Source organism: Leopardus geoffroyi, chromosome A2 (assembly GCF_018350155.1).
Source record: "Leopardus geoffroyi isolate Oge1 chromosome A2, O.geoffroyi_Oge1_pat1.0, whole genome shotgun sequence".
NCBI lineage: Eukaryota > Metazoa > Chordata > Mammalia > Carnivora > Felidae > Leopardus > Leopardus geoffroyi.
This window is the reverse complement of record NC_059331.1, coordinates 130,634,748-130,660,832: the sequence shown is the minus strand read 5'-3', so window position 1 is coordinate 130,660,832 and position 26,085 is coordinate 130,634,748. Positions and strand designations below refer to the sequence as shown.

General features: G+C 39.1%; 1 protein-coding gene and 1 pseudogene across 9 annotated transcripts in view; one reads left to right on the top strand and one right to left on the bottom strand.

Moving 5' to 3' along the window:
* The window catches only part of IMMP2L (inner mitochondrial membrane peptidase subunit 2), an 886,543-nt gene that overhangs the window by 142,125 nt on the left and 718,333 nt on the right, over positions 1 to 26,085 (top strand). The gene's annotated exons all lie outside the window — the stretch shown is intronic.
* On the bottom strand, positions 23,400 to 24,711 carry LOC123606712 (annotated as a pseudogene).

Sequence of the window (26,085 nt, the reverse complement as noted above, 5' to 3'; positions counted from 1 at the left end):
CATAGGAGGATGCTGGGTTCACCTCTTTCTGCTGATCACTTAGATTCCACCCACATCAGCCTAAATAACCCAGAAAACCACTGGAAGACGAGCAGAACAGACTCTCTGAAGCCAAGCGTAGACAAGAGGCCCACGGAAGAGGGTAGGAAGGGTGGATAGGCGGTGTGCGTTACACAGACTGGTGGGAGGGAGCCAGGGTGGTGGAGGGGCAGCCCGCCAGCAAGGCAGAGCCCCCGAGTCTGAGTTGCAAAAGCGGAGGGGCCAGACTGCGTAAGATCTGACAGCCAGCGGGACTTAACATCTAGAATGTTAAAAGTCAACAGAGCCAGGAGGGTGAGAGGACTCTGGGAGGAAGAATCGTTTAGCCACAGAAGAGCAGAACTCAGCAGGGGAATGAAAGTGCTGGCAAGCGCCATTTCCCTCTCCCATCCCCCAGCCGAAATTCCAAAGGGAACGAGTTCCTGGCACCAAATTGCTTGCCCTGCACAAATGCCCAACGCTGTGCTTCTGTGGATCCATGCCTCTTACCTGCCTGCCTCCCTCCTGGTGCTGCAGGGCCCCTGCTGCAGGGGACCACCAATAGCAAAGCAAGCTAAGCCTGGCCCTCCTGCCCCTGTGCACCTTGAGGATCTACCCCGTCTAATACATACATGGCCAGATCCCATCAAAGCAGCACCACAAGCCTGGCAGTGTGCAAGCAGCTCAGACAGGGGCCACAGCACTCCACAGTGAGTCCTGCCCCTGGGAGAGGGGAAGATAAGGTAAACACCAGTCTGACTGTGGCCCCAGGGGTGGGCTGGGGGCAGACATCAGGTCTGACTGTGGCTCCGCCCACCAACACAAGTTTCTCCTGCAGTTTGGAGCTACCACAGGGACTAACCAAAATGACAAAATGGAAGAATTCTCCTCAAAAGAAACTCCAGGAAATAGTGACAGCTAGCAAATTGATCAAAACCGATTTAAGCATTAGAACAAGAATTTAGAGTAATAGTCATAAAATTAATCGCTGGGCTTGAAAAAAGCATAGAGGACATCAGAGAATCTATTGCTACAGAGATCAAGGGACTAAAAAATAGTCATGAGGAATTAAAAATGCTATAAGTGAGGTGCAAAATAAAATCGAGGCGGCCATATTATGGATTGAAGAGGCAGAGGAGAGAATAGGTGAATTAGAAGATAAAACTATGGAAAAAGAGGAAGCTGAGAAAAGGAGATTAAAAAATCCAGGAGTATGAGGGGAGAATTAGAGAACTAAGTGATGCAATCAAACAGAACAATATCTGTATCATAGGAATTCCAGAAGAAGAAGAGAGAGATAAAGGGGCTAAGGTGTATTTGAACAAATCGTAGCTGGGAATTTCCCTGATCTGGAGAAGGAAACAGGCATTGAAATCCAAGAGGCACACAAAACTCCTTTCAGATGTAACTTGAATCGATCTTCTGCATGACATAACATAGTGAAACTGGCAAAATATAAGGATAAAGAGAGAATTCTGAAAGAAGCTGGCGATAAACAGGCCCTGACATACAATGGTAGACACATAAGGGTAGTAGCAGACCTATCTACTGAAACTTGGCAGGCCACAAAGGAATGGCAGAAAATCTTCAGTGTGATGAACAGAAAAAATATGCAGCTGAGAATCCTTTACCCAGCAAGTCTGTCATTCAGAATAGAAGGAGAAATAAAGGTTTTCCCAAACAAACAAAAACTGAAGGAATTCGTCACCACTAAACCAGCCCTACAAGAGATCCTAAGAGGGACTCTGTGAGTGAAATGTTGCAAGGAACACACAGTACCAGAGACAGCACTACAAGCATGAAACCTACAGACATCACAATGACTCTAAACCCATATGTTTCAATAATAACACTGAATGTAAATGGACTAAATGCTCTAATCAAAAGACATAAGGTATGAGAATGGATTAAAAAAAGCAAGACCCATCTATTTGCTGTCTACAAGAGACTCATTTCAGACCTGAGGACACTTTCAGATTGAAAGTGAGGGGATGGAGAACTATCTATCATGCTACTGGAAGTCAAAAGAAAGCTGGAGTAGCCATACTTATATCAGACAAACTAGACTTTAAATTAAAGGCTGTACCAAGAGATGAAGAAGGGCATTATATAATAATTTTAGGGTCTATCCATCAGGAAGTGCTAAAAATTATAAATGTCTATGCACTGATATGGTAGCCCCCAAATATATAAAACAATCACAAACATAAGCAACCTTATTGATAAGAATGTGGTAATTGCAGTACACTTTAATACTCCACTTAAAACAATGGACAGATCATCTAGACACAGGATCAATAAGGAAACAAGGGCCCTGAATGATACACTGGGTCAAATGGATTGACAGATATATTTAGAACTCGCATCCCAAAGCAACAGAATATACTTTCTTCTTGAGTGCACATGGGACATTCTCCAAGATAGATCACATACGGGGTCACAAAACAGCCCTTCATAAGTATAAAAGAATTGAGTTCATACCATGCACACTTTCAGATCACAATGATATGAAACTTGAAATCAACCACAGGGAAAAGTCTGGAAAACCTGCAAAAGCAGGGAGGTTAAAGAACACCCTAATAAAGAATGAATGGGTCAACCAGGCAATTACAGAAGAAATTAAAAAATATATGGAAACAAATGAAAATGAAAATACAACAATCCAAACGCTTTGGGATGCAACAAAGGCAGTCCTGAGAAGAACATACATTGCAATCCAGGCCTGTCTCAAGAAACAAGAATATCCCAAATACAAGATCTAACAGCACACCTAAAGGAAATAGAAGCAGAATAGCAAGACACCCCAAACCCAGCAGAAGAAGAGAAATAATAAAGGTCAGAGCAGAAATAAACAATATAGAATCTAAAAAAACTATAGAGCAGATCAATGAAAGCAAGAGTTGGGTTTTTGAAAAATAAACAAAATTGATAAACCTCTAGCCAGGCTTCTCAAAAAGAAAAGGGAGATGACCCAAATAGATAAAATCGTGAATGAAAATGGAATTATTACAACCAATCCCTCAGAAATACAAGCAATTATCAGGGAATACTATGAAGAATTATATGCCAACAAACTGGACAACCTGGAAGAAATGGACAAATTCCTAAACACCCACACTCTTCCAAAACTCAAACAGGAAGAAATAGAAAACTTGAACAGACCCATAACCAGCAAAGAAATTGAATCAGTTATCAAAAATCTCCCAACAAATAAGAGTCCAGGACCAGAGGGCTTCCCTGGGGAATTCTACCAGACATTTAAAGCAGAGATAATACCTATCCTTCTCAAGCTGTTCCAAACAATAGAAAGGGAAGGAAAACTTCCAGACTCATTCTATGAAGCCAGTATTACTTTGATTCCCAAACCAGACAGAGACCCAGTAAAAAAAGAGAACTACAGGCCAATATCCCTGATGAATATGGATGCAAAAATTCTCAACAAGATACTAGCAAATTGAATTCAACAGCATATAAAAAGAATTATTCCCCATGATCAGGTGGGATTCATTCCTGGGATGCAGGGCTGGTTCAATATTTGCAAATCAATCAATGTGATACATCACATTACTAAAAGAAAAGATAAGAACCATATGATCCTGTCAATCGATGCAGAAAAAGTATTTGACAAAATTCAGCATCCTTTCTTAATAAAAACCTCAAGAGAGTCGGGATAGAAGGAACATACTTAAACATCATAAAAGCCATTTATGAAACCCCATAGCTAATATCCTCAATGGGGAAAAACTGAGAGCTTTCCCTCTGAGATTGGGAAAACAACAGGGATGTCCACTCTCACTGCTGTTGTTTAACATAGTGTTGGAAGTTCCAGCATCAGCAATCAGATAAGAAAAGGAATTCAAAGGCATCAGAATTGGCAAAGATGAAGTCAAGCTTTCACTTTTTGCAGATGACATGATACTATACATGGAAAACCTGATAGACTCCATCAAAAGTCTTCTAGAACTGATACATGAATTCAGCGAAGTTGCAGAATACAAAATTAATGTAGAGAAGTCAATTGCATTTATACACCAATAATGAAGCAACAGAAAGACAAATAAAGAAAGTGATCCCATTCACAATTGCACCAAGAATCATAAAATACCTGGGAATAAACCTACCCAAAGATGCCAAAGATCTATATGCTCAAAACTATAGAAAGATTATGAAGGAAATTGAGGAAGATACAAAGAAATGGAAAAACATTCCATGCTAATGATTTGGAAGAATAAATATTGTTAACATGTCAATACTACCCAAAGCAATCTACACATTCAATGCAATCCCAATCAAAATTGCACCAGCATTCTTCTCAAAGCTAGAACAAGCAATCCTAAAGTTTGTATGGAATCACCAAAGACCTCGAATGGCCAAATAATATTGAAGAAGAAAACCAAAGTAGGAGGCATCACAATCCCAGACTTTAGCCTCTACTACAAAGCTGTAATCCTCAAGACAGCATGGTATTGGCACAAAAACAGACACATAGACCAATGCAATAGAATAGAGACTCCAGAAATGGACCCACAAATGTATGGCCAACTAACCTTTGACAAAGCAGGAAAGAATATCCAATGGAAAGAAGACAGTCTCTTTAACAAATGGTGCTGGGAGAACTGGAAAGCAACATGCAGAAGAATGAAATTAGACCACTTTCTTACACCATTCACAAAAATAAACTCAAAATGGATGAAGGACCTGAATGTGAGACAGGAAACCATCAAAACCCTAGAGGAGAAAGCAGGAAAACACCTCTCTGGCCTCAGTCACAGCAATTTCTTACTTGCCACATCTGCAAAGGAAGCGAATTAAAAACAAAAATGAACTATTGGGACCTCATCAAGATAAAAAGCTTCTGCACTGCAAAGGAAATAATCAAAAAAACTAAAAGGCAACCGATGGAATGGGAAAAGATATTTGCAAATGACCTGTCAGACAAAAGGCTAGTATCTGAAATCTCTAAAGAACTCACCAAACTCCACACCTGAAAAACAAATAATCCAGTGAAGAAATTGGCAGAAGACATGAGTAGACACTCCTCTAAAGAAGACATCCAGATGGCCAACAGGCACATGAAAAGATGTTCAATGTCACTGCTCATCAGGGAAATAGAAATCAAAACCACACTGAGATACCACTTCTTGCCAGTCAGAATGGCTAAAATAAACAAATCAGGAGACTCTAGATGCTGCAGAGGATGTTGAAAAACGGGAACTCTCTTGGACTGTTGGAGGGGATGCAAACTGGTGCAGCTGCTCTGGAAAATGGTGTGGAGGTTTCTCAAAAAATTAGAAATAGATCTACCCTATGACCCAGCAATAGCACTGCTAGGAATTTACCCAAGGGATACAGGAGTGCTGATGTACAGGGGCACTTGTACCCCATTGTTGATAGCAGCACAATAGCCAAATTATGGAAAGAACCTAAATGTCCATCAGCTGATGAATTGATAAAGTTGTGGTTTATATATACAATGGAATACTAGTTGGCAATGAGAAAGAATGTAATATGGCCTTTTGTAGCAATGTGGATGGAACTGGAGAATGTGATGCTAAGTGAAATAAGTCATACAGAGAAAGGCAGATAACATATGTTTTCATATGTGGATCCTGAGAAACTTAACAGACGACAATGCGGGAGGGGAAATGGAAGAAAAAAGTTAGAGAAGGAAGGAGGTGAACCATAAGAGACTCCTAATAACTAAGAATAAACTGAGGATTGATGGAGGGTGGGACGGAAGGGAAAGTGGGTGATGGGCATTGAAGAGTGCACCTATTGGGATGAACACTAGGTGTTGTATGGAAACCAATTTGAGAATAAATTTCATTTTAAAAATTAAAAAAAGAAGAATTTTAACATATACAGTAATTGCTGTGAAAACAGCTGATAGTGACAAAACAGCATTTCCAGGATGAACATTATATTTAATAAGAAAGAAAGTAGTTTGGGATTTGAAGGATCTGAGAAGACTTTTGGAGAAAATGGTCCTGGACTTGAGGTGGAATAGGATTGGGTAAGAGGTAGAGGATCTGCTGTGTGAGGATGTCCATAGAGAGAATAAGTGTCAATAGACACAAGTAAACATCATGTGTTTGTGGAACTAGGGAGGGTATGTAGCTAGAAGAGAAATTCTTGTGGGGAAGGTAAATAGGAAACAGGTGGAGATTAGAGATGGAGGGTCTTGAATGCTACCTTGAGGAGTTTCAGTTGGTTTCCTGTCAATAGTCAGCAAATAGTCATAACAGTAGTATACAAATGAAAAGAGAGACTCCATTTAATTATGTGGATAATGTATACATATGAATAAGAGAACTTGATTCCACAGACCAGGAATACCAAGTGAGGTGTTTTGTAAAAAGTAGTTTCAGGACAGAGGGCTTTTGCTTTGCTTTGTTTTGAATATATAAGATATTTATAGGGTGAATGAATGAAGGATTGGTCTCTGATTTTATTATTATTATTATTGTTTAAACCGTGAATGTATAACATGGGAGACAGTCTCTGAGAGGTCATTTTTCCCTCATTTTATTTACTAACCTAGCATTTCATACTATGTTTGGAATATTTGTAAATAGATATTAGTTTAATTATGAACTTGTAGAGTTGCTAATTCTTTTGCTTAATAGCACCTCAAGTTATTCCTTTCACCTGGCCTTGTGTGTCGTCATGTAGTCCATGGTTTACCAGTTGAATTGCTGTGTATGACTATGCCTTGCCTAACATTTTTCTTATTTACTCATCATGGATTGCAGAGGGATCTCCTGAACAGCAAGTGGTGGTCCACTCCTAGTCACAGCCTATTTTTACAGAAGTATAATCTGCAGTGTATCTTTGGAAAGCACATGTTTGGGTAATTTCCTTCTTACTTATTGCTTGAAGAAGTACTTTGAAATTCTGAAGGGTATTGGAGCTACAGTTTTAACCCTCTTTACTTACCTGTATATTCTCTTAATGCTAAAACTCTTTTTTTTTTTTTTTTGCCACTACAGAGTGTGTTTATTTATTTGTTTAGAAATTTTTTAAATGTTTATTTATTTTTGAGAGAGAAAGAGCAAGCGAGCTGGGGAGGGGCAGAGAGAGGGAGACACAGAATCCAAAGCAGGCTCCAGGCTCTGAGCTGTCAGCACAGAGCCCAATGCAGGGCTTGAATCCACAATCTGGGAGATCATCACCTGAGCTGAAATCCGATGCTTAACCACCAGAGTTACCAGGCACCAGGGGCCAACAGGTGCCCCACAAAATGTGTTTATTTTTTTTTGAGTCAATTTTATTCTACCTGTATTATTGTCAGTTGAGCCTAGTTTCCATATAACACTTAGCACAGGTTGACAATAGAAAATATTTGTTGATGGGGCACCTGGGTGGCTCAGTCGGTTAAGTGTCTGACTTTGGCTCAGGTCATCTCGTGGTCTGTGAGTTTGAGCCCCGTGTTGGGCTCAGTGCTGACAGATCAGAGCCTGGAGCCTGTTTCAGAGTCTGTGTCTTGCTCTCTCTCTGACCCTCCCCTGTTCATTCTCTGTCTCTCTCTGTCTCAAAAATAAATAAACGTTAAAAATAATTAAAAAAAAATATTTGTTGATTTAAAATGCTATTCTTTTAATTTTTTTTTTCAACGTTTATTTATTTTTGGGACAGAGAGAGACAGAGCATGAACGGGGGAGGGGCAGAGAGAGAGGGAGACACAGAATCGGAAACAGGCTCCAGGCTCTGAGCCATCAGCCCAGAGCCTGACACGGGGCTCGAACTCATGGACCGCGAGATCGTGACCTGGCTGAAGTCGGACGCTTAACCGACTGCGCCACCCAGGCGCCCCAAATGCTATTCTTAATATTTGTATGTAAATATTCACAAGCAAATTGGAATTATATTTTTACAGACTTTATTTTAACTCATGTTATAAGTTGGATTGCATTTAGAACAATAGACTAAAATATCTTTTTTTTTGAAAATGTTTTTTATTGTCAAATTGGCTAACATACACTGTATACCGTGTGCTCTTGGTTTTGGGGGTAGATTCTGTGATTCATCACTTACATATGACACCAGTGCTCGTCCCAACAAGTGCCCTCCTCAATGCCCACCACCCGTTTCCCCCTCTCTTAGGCTAAAATTTCAAGGCATCTCAAAAAGATAAACACAGTCTCACCACATGTCATCAAATACTTAAAAAAAAAAATCGTGTCTGTTTAGTCCAAAGAGAAATTACTCTGAAAATTTATGGAAGTATTTAAAAAATAGAGACAAGAGCAAAAAATATGGAAAACACAAACATAAGACAAAACCTTTCTTTATCAGAATATATTTGAGAAGGGCTCATCAGTCTAGTCCCTTTCTTTCTTTCTTTCTTTCTTTCTTTCTTCTTTTGTGTGATTCTAAAAAATCGTAAATGTCCTTTGTGTTGGTAATTGTTATGGAAATGAATAGTAACATTATAAAATAACCTTTACTACAGAGATATTTTATTTCAGAGTAGAAATGTGGTCATGCCTCATGCTGTATGCTTTTCCAAAGATGTAGGCAGGATAGGCTGAGAACTGATACACAGATTTAGTACCTGAACACCTCACATCACTAATACCTCCTTCACCTGCAAATGAATTTAGCACAAAGAAGGTACATTAAAGGTATTGTCATTGAGATTATAGATGTAGGTTGTTGATCACATAGAAGAACCCTAAGGAGAACAGGGTAGGAACATTTGAAATGGACAGTGGGGTAGGGTTGAGAAGGTCAAGACAGTTTAGAAGGGCCATAGGGGGATACCATCAAGGGGAGATAAAGCAGCAGGGAGTCTAAGATTGGGTTCTGGAAATAAAGGTCATGTCATTACAGAATTTTGATCTTGAATACACTGAATAGATCATCTTATTAAGAAATAACCCGTTTCTGAATTTGACACCATGGGTTATAAAGGTTAAATGACTTGTTTAGTATTTTAAGCATTAATAATTGACAGACCTGAAAGAGCCTAGGAGTCTTGAAATCCTGCACCCATTCATTTACTTAAGTCTTTACAAACTGCTTACTATTAGCTCAGTATTAGGGATAAAATGTTTTTTGAGATGAAATTTTTACTTCTGAGACTCTAATGTTTAGTGGGGAAACTTGCTGGTAAGTCAGAAAATTGAATACGAGGTTATAAGTGTTAGGAGTAGATATGTTCAGGTGGCTTGGAAAGCCCCAGGAGAGATACCTCATCCAGCTGGATTGTGGGGCTGGGGCCAGGAAATGCTTCCAGGGCAAGTTGGCATTTCATCAAAGCCTATTCTCTACTGTGTTGGTATCCTCGAGATAGTGCAGGCATCTCCATGGTAGTTTTCATGGAGCTTACATAGCGTCATCTTCTGCTTTTAATTTTGAAGCTTGTTCATTAGCTAGAGGAATAGAGTCCACTTTTTAATTTTAATTTTAATTTTTATTTTCTTAAATGTTTTTTTTTTTTTTGAGAGAGAGAGAGTGCACATGCATACGTGTGTGATTGAGTGGGGGAGGGGCAGAGAGGGAGGGAAAGAGAGAATCCCAAACAGACTGAGCTGTCAGCTTGGAGCCCAAATCTGGGCTTGAGATGGACACTTAACCGATGGAGCCACCCAGGGGCCCCGAGTCCACTTTTTATTTTTATTTTATTATCTTTGTGTTTTTAATCTTTATTTTTTGAGAGAGAGAGATAGAGTACAAGTGGGGGAGGAAAAGAGAAAGAGGGAGACACAGAATCTGAAGCAAGCTCCAGGCTCTGAGCCAATCCGGGGCTCAAACTCATGAACCCCGAGTTCATGACCTGAGCTTAAGTCGGACACTTAACCGACTGAGCCACCCAAGTGCCCCCCCCGAGTCTACTTTTTATTTATTTTATTTATTTATTTATTAAAAATTTTTTTAAAACATTTATTTATTATTGAGAGACAGAGAGAGACAGAGCACGAGCAGGGGAGAGGCAGAGAGAGGATGAGACACAGAATCCGAAGCAGGCTCCAAGCTGTCAGCACAGAGCCCGACTTGGGGCTCAAAGTCACAAACTGCAAGATCATGACCTGAGCCGCAGTCGGACGCTCAACTGATTGAGCCACCCAGGTGCCCCAACCGAGTCTACTTTTTAAAGCAGTGTATTATATTCTCTGCCTCCCTCTCTGTCTGCCCCTCACCTGATCTCTCTCTCTCTCTGTCTCTCAAAATAAACTTAAAAAAAATTAAAGTAGTACATTATATATGTATTTGGCATGTCTCTATGTTGAGCCAAAAGATAAAACTTTATAATGCAGGATGTTCTGTTGATTATTTTACTTCATAATGCTGGTAGCCTGAGAGAGTAGGAATGAAGAAGAATCTTCATTCTGTGCCCTGGAAAGAAGCTAAAAAATTGGATATGCTACTTCATATTTATACCCTAGATTAAAAAAACACACATACACACACAAAAACAGGTTTTGTAAAGTGTAAAAAGACCATTAATAATACATTTAATCTAAAAAGTGTTGATGGTTTAAACTTGGTGTGTTAGAACAGTTTTGTCTGAAAAGAATGTGATTAGCTCTCTACTGGTTCTATATGGAAAATACATTTAGATGGGTTAAAAATACAAATCCAAAATGGAAACTGTAAAGTACTTAGAAGGAAGTATTGGTGAATCATTTGGTAGTAGGATTAGGAAAGCTTTCTGTGATATAAAACCAAAGGAAGTTATAATGAAGGAAAGTTTGATAGATTTGAATATATAAACTGAAAATCTTTTATTTGTCAAAAAATTTGAAATGATGTTTAAAAGCAAATGAGAACCTTCAAAAGTATCTGTAATATCTAACCTATTGCTCATGTATGAAGAACAGCCAAAAAAAAAAAAAAAAAAAGAAAGAAAATTAAAAAGAAAACAAAAGAGAGAAAGCATTGAATTTGAGGGAACATGGACAAAGGTCGTGACAGTTTGGTGGTAGGCATAAAAAATCTACAAAATGTTTACATGGCTTTACTTAACATTTTTCACTTCTAGGAATTTTTCCTGAGAAACAATTCAGAGGCCAGAACAAAGATGAGGGTTTGTTGATTATTGCATTATTATGGCAGTAAATGTCCTAGATGTCCAACAGTGGTCATCTGCTAAATAAGTGATAATATATCCAAATGCTGGATGGCCCCTTTGTAACCATTCAAAAATTGTGTTTTTGAAGACTATGTAAGGGTATTGAAAATGATATTAGATAATCAAATTAAAAAAAGTAACAAAATGGTGTGTGCTATAATTTCAATATTTAACAAGTAAAGTATGTATGTGTAGGCAAAAGACTGGAGGAACATAGACTGTGTGTTGTGAATATGTGTCTCACATGTCATTTTTCTAAGAATTATAAATACTTCTCATGTTTTCTATTGCACCATACATTTTAGTGAGGAAAAATTAAAAATTATGTACCAGCAATCTATATTAAATTATAATCATACTGTATTTATACAAATAATTTGCCAACTCTATGTCTCTATTCTTAGGGCAATATGATATATCGAAATTCAGGAAATACACTTTAAGTTTGTTGTGTAACACTGTTCAGGTGAGGGTATAAATTGATTCAATATCTAATAGTTTTCACTTCAGAATGTTACAGAATGATGTTACTACAGTTAGCTGTATAATTTTAGACTAGAGATGAAATTATACTATGCTTTCAGTTAAGTTATTTTAAATATGAAAAAGGTGAAAACCATGAACAACAGAATAAAAACAACCAATTTCTTATATAAAAATACCAAAAAAACTTTACTGATGGTAGTATTTTCTGACTTTTAGAAATCTTGTAGCTGTATTATATTTTTCATTAAACTCTGGATATTTCTTATACTTCCACATTCATGGGTAAAATAATTGCAAAATGACGGTATGATATAGTATAAAGTAAACAGTATAAGTAGTAATGTGTAGCTAAATAAAATTGAGCTACAATTTTTCAAATCAGTTGCTGGCTTTCTAATTGAAAATACCTTGCAGGTTACTGTTGATGGAAATAGAAAAAAAAATGGCAGAGAGTAGAAGAGCAATGTGAAAGAAAAGTAGCTTACATCATTTAAACATAGGTCTTGGTACTGTAGTTGGGGAAAAATGATTGAGTAGAAATGTTTTCAAAAATGCCTCACTATGGAATTGTCTTGTGGTCTATTTTCCAATGAGATTGCTAGTTTTTTGATTTGGTAGCTAAAGGATCTGATTTTTAAATTCCTTGGATATGAAAATATCCCAATCTGTTAGGCTTAAATATGGTGAGCTTGAAATTTCTGTTATGTGTTTAGAAACATGATAATGATAGAAAATAAAATTTATTGAGCACTTACTGTATGCTATATCCAACGCTCACTGCTTCACATGGATTATCTCTAGTGGTCAACTAGAGCCTGTTGGGAGAGGAAGGTGTATCTTTATTTTATGTGCCACTAAGGAAGAAAAACTACTGTTATTTAAACTATAGTATCATTGACTGTGCCATATATCATAATTCCAGAAATGACAAAATAGTTAAAGAATTGTAATAAATGAAATACATTGGTTGGTAGATGGGAGACTTGACTAGCAGACTGATCAGCAGCTGGTTCTTATATTGAATGTTGTGTTTTAGAAAGGTTATTATCACTGAAAGGAGAAAATTTTGCAAATGTGTGAACATGGCAATAAAAAACAGCATGTGCTTCAATTCAGAATGAAGTTGGGTGTTTTCCCTGCGTTGCTTCACTATCTCTAGGCCTGACCTTTTTGGGAAAAGGATGCAGCACCCATTTATGTGGCCAGAGAATCAAAAAATAGGATTCTGAGGAGTCTGTCAACCTTCAGGGTGGGATAGCTTTTTCTGTAAGCAGAAGCTAAGCTTTAATTTCTGCTGGTTTTCAACATTAGATTGTAAAGTTGTACTCCTGGCAGTGATGCCAGGAGCCAGTACAGCTCATAGTATTTATGCCCAACAGGTTGTGATATTTTCATGTCAAAAGAATTTAAACATCAGATCCTTTAGCTACCAAATAAAAAAAAACTAGGAATCTCATTGGAAAATAAACTATAAGACAATTCCATAGTGAGGAACGGTGATGGGAAGGATTTTAAAAGTAAAACAATATATGGTTATTGAGAAAAAAAATAAGTTGTTATTTCTAGAGACACTGAACTGTAGCCATTCTTATACATATGACTTTGGGAGCAAAATTAAATAACCGTTACTAATATGCCAAGTTTATAGACTGTAGATATTCCTTTAGCACAGTAGACAACAAAGTATAAGTCTAGTTGAAAATACATTATGATTTAAATCCTGCCTATTACCTGCTACAAACTTGAGGAGGGAAGAGGGAAGGGAAGAAGAAATGGAAAGTTTTTTTCCCCAAAAGGCAATACAAGGGGACTAGCTGCAGAGGCTAGGTACTACAATCTCCAATATAGTATTGCATATCTAATAATAGTTGCAGGGAGCTATTACTTGTAAGGTGGTCTGAGGAAAAAAGGAAAAAGAGTTAATGCCTTGTTTTATTGTATAGAGATATTTGGTCTTTGTACCCAGTTCCTAGACAGAGCTCCAAGAGCCCTTGGAATATTTATTTATTTATTTATTTATTTATTTATTTATTTATTTAAGTTTATTTTGAGAGAGAGAGAGAGAGAGAGAGAGAGAGAGAAATCCCAAGCAGGCTCTGCACTGTTAGCACAGAGCTTGATACGGGGTTCGATCTTATGAAGTGTGAGATCATGACCTGAACCGAAGTGAGGAGTCAGATGCTTAATTGAGCCATCCAGGTGCCCCAGCCCTTGGTATTTTCTGAGTGATAAGGGTAATATGAGCATCTTTTGTTCTAATGAGGCACCTCTTGCTAGGCCCCTAGATAGCTTCAGATGGGGACTGGTCACCAGATGGGGACTGGTCACCAGAATAGCAAGCCTTGACCAAATGCTTGAAATTTCCAACCATCACACAATTTCTGGATAAAGAAGAGGGACTAGAGATTGAGTAAATCACCAACAGCCAATGATTTAATCAGCCATGCCTATGTAATGAAGCTTCTGTAAAAATCCCTAATTGACAGTTTTCAAAGAGCTTGAGAGTTGGTGAACACACCCACGTGCTAGGAGGGTGGTACACCCCAACTCTGAGGGGACAGACCCATGTGCTTGAGACCCTTCCATACCTTGCCCCAGGTACTGCCTTCAGCTGACTGTTCTTTCATATTCTTTGTAATTGACTAGTAATAATTATGAAGGGGTTTTTCAGAGTTTCAGAGTGTCATGACTGACATCTGAAGTTGCCAGTCTTGGGGGGTACTGAGCCCTTGAACCTGTGCATCTGATGCTAAATCTGGGGAGTTAGTATCAGAATTGAAATGAATTGTAGGAACCTCTGTTGTAGTCAGAATTCCTTGGTGTCAAGAAGTGACATGAGTAAAAGCCGCTCAACCATAATTTGGAGAAATATGGAGTTAAAGGCCATAAAATTGGAGGGGAGAAGTAAGGATATAATAAATAGGTTGATGGGATGTGAGTTCAGTGGAAGCAAAGGAAGTTAAATTGATAGAATAGGGTAAAAAGTAGTCAGCTTAGGTACTTTAGGATCTAAATCACTACATGCTGGACCATGGCAGAACATTATTTTTGTGGCTGCTCTTGTATGTTTTTAATGGGCAGGGAACATCAACCATTAAAATGTGGCTTGAATAGGAAAGAAAAAAAAGGGTTTGAGTTGTCTAGGTAAACATTTTCCTGGTTAGCCAATATATTCCTTGGCAGGGTGCTTAAAGGATTGGAAATGTGTTCAATTAATTAATTGCCCATGTGACTCTGGGGCTAGGAATGCCTTCTTCTCCGAGGCCCACCTTAGGTAGCAGATGACCAAAGAGAAAGTACGGTTTGAAGATGTGATCTGCTGGATGTGAAATCAAGTGGGTAATGAAGAATCCATATGTGCAGAGCCAGGAGAGAGAGTGAAGCAAGCAGGGGAAGAATGCTTTCTAAGATTTCACTACCAGCCAGGGAGAATTAGCCTGTGATTGAAGCTGTACATATTGCAGTTCAAGGACAAGGGGGCTGTGCTCAGTGCCAGCCCTAAGAAGGCTGGAATCCTGCCTGGAGAGTGGAGACAAATCAAAGAGAGGTGTGTTTGTATTACCATATATTAAGGAATTCTATCTAGGCTTCCTTGAATTCATACATTTGTCTCACATATTCTTTGCCTATTTGGCATTTTTTTGTTTTAAGGCTGAAGCTTTTTCTTTTAACAGCTTGGAGTTTTGCATAGTCATTACTGAATAAAGCAGAGACACAGTGCATTATCTACCATTTGCAGTTTGGGTTATTAAGAGCAAAAATTAAAGACACAAAGCAATCTGAGTGTAGAATACTTTTAGATATGAATAATTGTTTCTTTAATTGTCCAAAGTCTAGCTTTGTTCATACTCAATTTGCTCATATTTTTTTGTGATTCATCTTTATCAGATTTTGCAAAACATTGTAGTTATTTTTCTTAGCTACAATAATTTCTCCCTTTTTGCACTTATATTTCATCAGATTGTGAACAAATTAATTATGCCATTATAGCAAAAACAATTGGTAATAAGTGTGGGAAGAAAACAGTGACTCTTGGTGAGCGTACAACTCGAGGTATGGGGGGAAGAGCACGTGTGTGGTAGACTGGCCGACAGAGTGTGCGCCCTGGGACATCAGCGTGTGCGTTTCATGGGGGTGAACAGAGAGCTTTGGCCTACTGGGTATCAGATGAGATCTGCTCCTGTCTTTGTGATGCTCACAGACCCTCCAGCTCCTCTGTTCTTAGGCTTTGTAGAGATCCTGAGGCCTTCTGAAAATCTTTCATTTATATATTAATCATAATCCATGTTTGTAAGTATTACTAAAAATGAACATAATGCAATATATTAGTAGTTGGAGCTAGTATTCTAGTAGATAATAGACTTTCAAATAAAACTTGTAAGAATTCTTGAATTTATAAGTAAATTTTTTTTATGATAGTTGAATGAATTTGGTGGTAAATGGTAGGGAGTAATATTACAAATTGATCATTGAGATCTTTTAAACTTATCCTATAATTAGAGTTTTACTCTTCATATTTCTGTATGTATGAATTTGTCTGAATTTTCTTTGTTTTAAAATGTGATACTAAAAATACACACACAGAAATTGAAATTTAGTCCCACTGCAGTCCCATAATCTCCTCCTATTTTGTTCTGTTGCTAAGCCAGAAATTCACATTTACTAGATTATTATCTATTGCCATGGAAATCGTTTTGTTGTATTTCAATTTCACTACAGGAACAAGCAGCAGGAGCTAATGGACCATGAGAGGGAAATTTGTTGTTTAAATAATGATTATCTTTTATATTTGGCTAACATGAAAAGGGGAAAGTACAATTCTTTTGTCACACCGCATGAGAAGGTGAATGGATGAGAGTCAGAGGCAGAATTCACCTTAAGAAAATTCACAACTATATCGTGAGTTAGAAATAACATTACCCAGTCAAAAGACAGAACTGTAAAAGCTGTCCATACCAAGCTATGTTTAATCGAAAAACAAAGGAAGTCCTTACTGTGGGCTGGGTTCTCCAACAGTAAACACAGAGATGGAGTTTGGGGTGCAAGATGTGTGTCAGGGGTCATGTGTTGGCTGGAAGCAGGAGCTGCAGGATTGGGCAGAAAAAGAAGCTCGAGCTGCCCTGCAGACCTGCTGATGCTAAGGCTACACCATGGTTGCTCTGGGGGAAGTATTGCCCTCAGGGTTGCCTCCTGTTGCCACCGACCTCCCCTGCCCCAACTTTGTTGCTGGATGTGAGATGCCTCAAGGTGGGACTGCCCTCTGCAGCTGCAGTAGATTGAATTCTCTGCACCTAGAGGCTGTCCACTGACCATACTCCCCCAGACGGCAGGGAGCCAGGGCGTCCTTGAAGGCTGATCTGGGAGACACATCTGTCTACGTGGATCTCTTCCGTGCATGAATATCAGAGATTTCCTGCAGTTTTATCCTTATGGTATTTATAATTCCCAGTATACATCACCTTTAATCAGGCAAGTGTTCACATTTTTTTAGACATATTGATGATAAAAGCCCTTTTAACGTCCTTATTTGGTTTAAGTGCTTTTTGAATTATGTAGGTTGTATTTTGCCTCTAGGCACAGCATATCCTTTTTGTTTTTTAAATTCATAGCAGATTGAAGCCCTTCATAGAAAGTTAAGACTTTTCTTAATAGTATAAGAACAGTTATAAACAGACATTTCTTTTTAAAAAACATTTTATTTTATAATGATTTCAAATTTAGAAAAACATTTCAAGAAAAGGACAAAGAACTAATATGTTCTTTCCTCACATTCCCCTAGTATTGGCATTTTACTACAGTTGTCCCATCATATTCTCTTTATTGTCTCACTTGATTTTTCTCTCAGCCTTTACTCTGATACATTATTATTTTGAAGTGGTTTCTTTCTTTTTGGCTTGAGAGTAAAAATTGCAGACATGATACCCTAGTATTTCTTTGGTACTTAAGAGAGCATTTCCTAAAAATAAGGATGTTGTTCCACATAACCCCAATATAATCAAAATAGGAAATAAATATTAATAGGATATTACTGTTTAATCCATAGATCTCATTCACAACTCACCATTTGTCCCAGTGATGTTCTTTATGAGTCCAGAATCCAGGATCATACTTTGTGTTGAGTTAACTGGCTTTCTGGTGTCATTCAGTCTGGAACTATTCCTTAGTCTTTCCTTATCTTTCATGATCTTGATATTTTGGAAGAGTTCAGCCAAATCATGCTTTCTTTTTATCTGATGTTTCCTTATGAATGGATTCAGACGATGTATTTTGGGTAGGATTACCATAGAAGAATGATGTTGTGTTCTTAGTTCATCATGTTGAAAGTCAATCAAGCTTATCTTATACTTTTCTTGTTCCAGCCTTGGAATTATGAAGGAATTCGGGTTCCTTTTAATGGAGAAGGACATTTAGACATGGGGAAACCAAGATTTAGGATCTTTTGTTTTTAATTTTTTTTAATGTTTATTTCTGAGGCAGAGAGAGACAGAGCATGAGTGGGGGAGGGTCAGAGAGAGAGGGAGACACAGAATCAGAAGCAGGCTCCAGGCTCCGAGCTGGCAGCACAGAGCCCGACATGGGGCTCGAACTCACAAACCGTGAGATCATGACCTGAGCCAAAGTTGGTCGCTCAACCGACTGAGCCACCCCGACGCCCCAAGATTTAGGTTCTAAAGATGCTCACTGCTACTGGAGTATCATTCCTGCTAGGTCTAACCAGGGAATGAAATTAGAAAGTACAGGTTTGTTTTTTTTTTTTAAATCTTTATTTATTTTAGAGAGGGGGAGGGGCAGAGAGAGGGAGACAGAGGATCCCAAGCAGGCTCTGCGCTGATAGCACAGATGTGGGGCTTGAACTTATAAACCATGAGACCATGACCTGAGCCAAAGTTGGATGCTTAACTGACTGAGCCACCCAGGTGCCCTGAAAATACAGCTTTTATAAACACATACTATATGCACATACATCTCTATCTATATGCATGTATGTTCCTGTAGATTGATCTTTCTAAATATGTTCATACTGATACCTTCTTTTTATACTTATAGTTTCTTTCTCCAGCATTGAAAAACCTGGCTCCCTAACCTTAAATATTTACTTGTTTGCTTGTTTCCCCTTGTACATAACCAGTTTCTCAGCTATGTGGGTCACTCACTTGGCCCTACTATCTCCAACCAGCTGGTTGAATATTTGGTTTTGGCTTTGCTGGCCATGCCAACTACTTGCTCAGTCTCAACCAAGGGGAAGGGTCCCAGATGCTTCTCATGTTTCCTAGTCCTATTATTATTTTTCTGTGGATATAAAGTACTGCAGTGACTCTGAAAAAGATTCAGCTGAGTAGGTAGTATTTGCTATGGGTATATCATAAAAGACATTCCTAAATTAAAAACGGGATTATCTAGTAGTTTAGTGGTTTCTTTTTTTGTTTGTTTTTTCAAAATTATTACTATTCTAAGATGTGAATGACAGGATTTTATTGCTTAGTTTAAGATTCTGTTATGGACAATAATAATAGCACTGAGACATGTGCTAGCCATTTCTGATATTAAATATAGTTTCTGAATAAGAAACCATTTATATTGTTAAGGCAGATCTTTCTTTAGATTCTCTTGGATCTATTTCTTGGCAGTTCAATAAGTGATGGCTATTAGCGAAAACAATTTTTGTTGAGCCTTGTTTATTGGTTGCAATAATGAGAACAGTTATTGAGTTCGATAATTTTGTGCTTTTATTTTCAAGTAACAAAGTGTTCTTATTTTGTGATGATACCAAGGAAAGGCAGTTTAAAAGCTGGCTTTAAAGGATCTGTAGCTTTGAGAGGTTATAATTTAGAATGGAGGCATGGTGGTCAGAGGAAATGAGCCAAAGTTAAAAGCCTTTTCTGTGCCATTGAATCTGTAACCATCCTCAAAGTACTCTGCACTTTATGTCACAAAAAAGCCTCAAATCCCATGGGTAAATGTTATCTGCAGGAACCTCATCATTTCTGAAAACAGTTCTTTTATTCTTAGAGTGTTTGAACAAGAAATACAAATAATAGTATTTCCTTCTCTTTTTTGCAGGACAACATATGGATATAGGAGTTCCTCTATTTTTGAATAAGTGCTTTGTGGTATAAAAAAGCAAAATCAAATTGAAAATTAATGAATGGTGAGGCAAACTTAAGGTGTTGGTTAAATCTCTTTCTTTTGCCTCCTTTGTCAAGCAGCATTATCAATTGTTCTCATCTTGTGGCGTTGTTTTATGCTTGGTTTTCTTTTGGAAGATAAAGTATAATTACTTGTCAGCCAAAAGTTTATGGCATAGACACTTTTGCAAATAGCTTTAAAGGTAGGTCTTGATTATATATAACCTGTAAGGAGCACACAGGATATGGGCAAAGCAGTTGATGAGCAGCGGATGTGACTGTACGTGGAGAGAAGTGAGTGAAGTCTACTTCATTTTTGTGCTTTAAATCTGTCCACACTTTCTCTTGAGTCTTTCATGGTTTCTGCTGTCCTTGTCTAATGTAACTTGAGTTGCTTCTTACCCTGTTCCTCATCCCTTTTTCTCTGCCTCTCTGTCACACACAAATACACATATACATACACAAACTCACCCACATACAAATACACATACATTCACATTTGAATTTAAATGGTTGGCATGCTTAGGAATATTTGCAACTGGAAGCCACACAGGCCAATGTCTCTAATTGTGTGTTTGTGTATATGTATGTGCACACCCACACGTGCATACCATTTCCAAATAGTTGACCACCGAAAGTACTTGGCTTACGGTAGGTATGCAGTTCACATTTGTTAAGTGAATGACTCTATGAGTCCCAAACAAGTTAATGACTTGAGCAAATGGAGTCTCATGGAGACATTGTTTCTGCTATGAAGATTTGTTTGTTGTAGAGACAGCTACTCCAGATGATCTAGTATTTGTATGGAACAGTTGTTAGGTCGAGTCTGATGCTTTGCCCCACCTCTCTGAACCAAAATTTACTTCTGACTGACAGAGGGTAATTAATTGAACTGCACAGATACTTCCCCGGGAAGGGTAAATCATGCCTTAGATGAAGACAGTCACCTGGGTATGGGACCAGATATGTGTACTTTTCCCTCCTCTTGATGAGCTCTTATTGCAGCTCATTTTGTGTCTTGTGACAGCCAAGTGACTCAGAGTAGAGTGAAATGACTTTTGTATGACAGAAACCATAACAAACCACTCAGGACATTTGCCTTTAAAAACAACAATAAAAAGATCAAACATTCTCTGGTTACCACTTTAACATTGTACAGTTTGGAGTGGTACTGCTAGTCCTGTCAGTGAAAATTACCATTTGGCATCTTCTTGGAGTGTCTAAATGTGTAGTCGGGGACCCACTTGGGCACAGGATAGTGCTATGAGCCCTGCTCATGATTTTCTGAACTACTTCCTAATGTGCCTGAAATGCTGAGAGCAGGGCATTGCTTCCCCTACTACTTTTCTAAATGACAAGACCTTCCTCCTTTTTTCCCCCCACGTATAGTCAAATTTATTCCATCATATAGCAGCAATGCAATTTCCCCCTGTTAAAAGGCATCCCTCACCATGCCCGTAGAGCAATCCCCTTCTCTCTCTCTCTCTCTCAGAGAGAAAGCCCAAACTTGCCTGTGAGCAGTGTCCACATCTAATTCATTGAAACCATTTTCCTCCATTCAGTACTAAGACCTCCCAACCATTAAGCTCAACATTTTAAGGACCAAAAAATTCTAAAAGTGGGCTATTAGGTATCATAGAGAGCCCAACAAAAATGCATACGTGTGTACACCAAAAGATGTACATGAGAATGTCCATGGCAGCGCTCTTCCTAATAGCCCCAAATGGAAGCACCTCTGATGTGTGTCAACGGTGGAGTGGATAAACTCAGGTATAGTCATGAAATGTGGCCTATTTGTTCATTGGATAGCAATGAAAACAAATGGAAAACTGTCCAGGTAACAACACAGATGTTAAAGGAGGCAAAAAGAATACATCATGTATTAAATTCATCTAAAGGTTAACCACTGGCAATTTGTGGCTTTAGTATCCTTACCTTTGAGAAGGAAGAAGAGTAATGACTAGCTAGGATAAAGGCTAGTAATAAGGGCATATTAGTGTTGTACTTGATATGGGTGGCGGTTACATAGTTATCTTCACTTTGCGACGAGTCATGCCAAATATATTTGTGCACCTTTCTGTATGTGAGTTATACTTCCATTAAAACACTTATTTTTAAAAAGATATCATTTCCCTCTTGTTTGTAATGAATACTTTTTCTAGATGCTTTTAAGATGTTTTCCTTTGCCTTAGTTTTATGTTTGACTGTAACACGTACAGGTGTGATTTTCATGTTAATTTGCCTAGTGTGGTTCACTGAACTTTGTGGATCTGTAATTTTATGCTTTTCACCAAAGTTAGAAAACATGCTTCCAGTATTTTTATTAATTACATATAAAGAAAATAGAGGGACCACTCTCACTTCCACCTTGTATACGTTCTGGGAAAGATGGCACCATAAAATGATTACTAGTTTTAAGCATATACTTAATTTTATAGGGCAGCACCCCAAATTTGCAGCTTACTGGAAATTTTATGGGACCAGTTGGTGCCATAAACTGAACCAGTTTTCCAGTTTGGTCTAAGTTCTTGTCCAGCCTGGCAACTCCTAAGCCACTAACGATTAATCAGTGTATACCCTTACTTCATTCCATGTCTCCTAATGTTCTTCCCAGTGGAAGGTTTTCTCTTTACCATTGTGTTTCGGGGACACTAATGAGTGGTGGTGTTGTATAGTGGCCACTCACACCTAGCTTTTACCAACTCGGTGTAGATCCTTTTGTGAATGAATGAGACCTATCATTTTTTCTCTTCCATTAACTGGTCAGAGGGAACTTCTTATGCCAATTTATATGACTGCGGGAGAAGTGCTGAAGGAATAGGGCCAGATACTATAGTAGTCTGAGTCATCTGCTCATTCGGCTTAGTTGTGGCCATGTTCCCAGTCTTGTAGGGAGTGGACTGCTATTGGGCCCATCTAGTTCTATGGTTTGGCGAGTCGGATAACACCAGTTTTTTATGGGTAGTTTGATTTTTCACATAGTCACTTGATATCCCATGGGCAGGTGTTCAGTCTCTACCAGGTACCAGTAGCAAATCAGGAGAGCAATCTTAATAAGGCCCCCAAAACCACATGTGATTAGCACTAACACATTGCACTATCATACTGACCATGTAGCTGTACAGCGGTTGAAAGGCACTTTCACATGCTTTATCCCATGGGACACAGTGTCCTTTCTGCTGGCCTCCCGTGTCTACAGATGTGAAAGACCCAATGTGAAGGCAGGCCCTCTTCAAATCAAGGTTTCTTGGAGGACCTGGCCATTCCTGTGGCTCGGCAGCCTGTGTCCCAACTGCTGCTACTACTACTACTACTACTACTACTACTACTACTACTACTACTACGACTACTTGTTGTTGTTGTTGTTGTTGTTGTTGTTGTTGTTGTTGTTGTTGTTCTTCTTCTTCTTCTTCTTCTTCTTCTTCTTCTTCTTCTTCTTCTCCCTCCTCCTCCTCCTCTCCCTCCTCCTCCTTCTCCTTCTTCTCTTCCTCTCCTCCTCCTTCTGCTCCTCCTCTCCCTCCTCCTCCTTCTCTTGCTCCTCTTCCTCTCCCTTCTCCTTCTCCTCCTCCTCTTCCTCCTCCTCCTTCTCCTTCTCCTCTTCCTCTCCCTTCTCCTTCTCTTCTCCCACCTCCTCTCCCTCCTCCTTCTCCTTCTCCTCTTCCTCTTCCTTCTCCTTCTCCTCTTCCTCTCCCTCCCCCTTCTCCCTCTCCTCCTCCTCCTCCTTCTCCTCCTCCCTCTCTTCCTTCTCTTCCTTCTCCTCCTGCTCCTCCTCTTTCTTCTTCTTTTTTTGAGGAATGAGAATTTAATGTTGGGGAAGGAGGATGCTTAGGTTATAGTCTCTGGCAGGGAGACACCCTGGTTCTGCCCTTGGGCCAGCAAATGCAGAAGCAGGGAGTGCAGGGCCCAACAGACGGGTATAGCCCAGGCGGCTCAGATTCCCATTTTTGTACATTTAATGGTGACTTATGGTACTGTCTGAGTGCAGAAAACTAGGGTCGGCATCCAGAAATTGGGCCTGTGGGTGGCCAGCCAGTGCCGTCTGGACCAGCTCATTCACCCACTGGTTTTTCTCATGAAGTATATTAGGGTGCTGGCTCCTGGGAAGCAGGCCCAGCATCATGACTTGGGCCTGGGCTGCCCTTGGTTCACCAGTCATCAGTCACTTGCTCTGCTATGGGCCTTGGCTGTTGGTACTCACCCAGACCACCACAGTCTTGGGCTGGATTCGTTCCAGCTTCACATTCTCCAGCCACTGAAGCACATGTTGTATGCTGCCACTGCCAATGCTAAAGTTAAGTGTGTGAAGGGGAGAAAAGAGCTTCTCTCAGATCTTGCACTGGTGCATTAGCTGGACCAGGGAGTCCCCAATGAAGACGACTTCAGGTTCCTTATCTTTGCTGTCGACTATAGACCAATGGTGCAGGGACATCCAGAGTCTGACGTTTTGCACCAGCATGGATTGCTGGCTGGGCTCTCCTCTCCATTCATATTGGTGCTGCAGCTCCTGCGGGCCCCAATGTCTTCTTTCAAGGCAAATTGTGGTATTTGAAATAACATAAGCAGTAGCAATCCAAGATTTGGGTTACAGTTCAGATTAGAACACCAACCACTTGGTTCTCTTCCTCTCCATTAGGGTATCTGCTCAAATGTCATTTTGCCATTAAGTCCTTCTTTGGCCATCTTATTTAAAACCCCTATTTCCTACACACCTTGCTTTATTTTCCCAGTAGCACCATTTGACATACTATATATTTTATTTATTTTATTATCTGTCTTTCCCATAAGAAAAAGCTCCATGAAAGCAGGACTGCTTCAATCCCAGCACATTGCATATAGAAGGTATTTATTTAATATTTGTTGTTGAATGAGGCCTTAACAGAACTCCTCCAAATTATCTGAGACTTCATTTCCTCAAGTGTAAAATGGAGGGGTTTAGAAGTACTTTGTGTGCTGTCATGTACTTTATAAGGTGCTTTGCCATTATTAATAATTAAGTTATAAATTCATTTTTGCCATTATTAATCAAGTTAGAAAATTCATATTTATTAAATATAATCTGTATGCTTCCTAACATACTTTAACCAGTTAAAAAATATGTGTATAAAATACACTTTCTGAAAATCTGGGGTACAACCCCAACTGCTGGCTGTCTTTGGGGCCTCAGTCCCACTGACTGCTTCATGACTCATTTTCACTGCCTGTGGATCTTCCTTCTAGCCTTGTGATTTAAAATTTCCCATAGCTCCAGGCCAAACAGAACAGTGATTGGCTGAGGAGTCAAAAGATTGCTCCTTGAGTTCTTCCAGTCTGGGCAGTAAGATTACTTCAGATTGGTTATCCATGATACAAAATCCTTCTAGGTCTCTTTTTCTTCTACTTTTCTTTTCTTTATTTGCTTTCTTCCTTCTTCCGAAAAAGTCCTGCTGGTGGAGGACTGCTGGGCCCAGTTGCTGCCCCACGAAGTGCTGTAAGATTTCAGGGGACGAAGAGATGAATTGTGGCTTAGAGCAGGGACCAGCCTGGACAAAGTGCTCTGGTCGAGGATGCACAGGTGAATGTTTCAACCTGATTTACTAGGGAAGATACAATTGAGTAAGTAAGGATTTAATAGATACATAAGCAAGGCCTATGAGAGCATAGATGAGGCAGTGATACTTTAACTGAATGGTTCAGAGACGGCTTCCTAGATCAAGAAGGTGACATACGAAATAGATATTCATGGACTTGAACATATTGAAAGAAGGAGAGAGGATTTCAGGAGAGTCAGACTAAGGAAAAGAAAAATGAAAAATAATGAGGCAGAAAAACTTTGTGTAAATTTTCGTTTGTCTGTTACTAAGGGTTTTTGAGTAAGGGAGTTTTAAGTTAAGATTTTGATGTTTTAATTACCTACTTTTACCCTTTCTGCTTTCTGCAGTTCTGGACTGAAGAATGGATTTATAAAAAAGCATAGAAGCCATCAGGGAAATAAAGTGCTGCTTCATAGCTGAAAGAATATTTGGTAACCTTTAATCTCTGGATTTTCCAGGGAAGGTTGTTGGACAGTGAGGCTTGGGTTTGGAGGCTTACCTGTGTTTCTTGCTCCAATGAGGTACAACCCCCTTACCTCTTCAATTGTAAGTGGAGAGACTCAGGCAGAGATGGGGTGAGGAGCTCCAGGTCTGATTTTTTTTTAATCACACAAAATGATTATGACTGTGCTGCTAGGAGTACAGACCCTGCCTAGGCATTCATGCTCACTAGTCCAAAACCAGAAATATTAAGAGTAGAGGTAGAGGGAATTCTGGGTTCTCATCTTTAAGTCACAGTCATTCTACCAGATGGCTTAAAGTGTGGCTCAGTGTGATAGCTGGGACTCTTCCCTTGGGAAGGAGCTTTGGA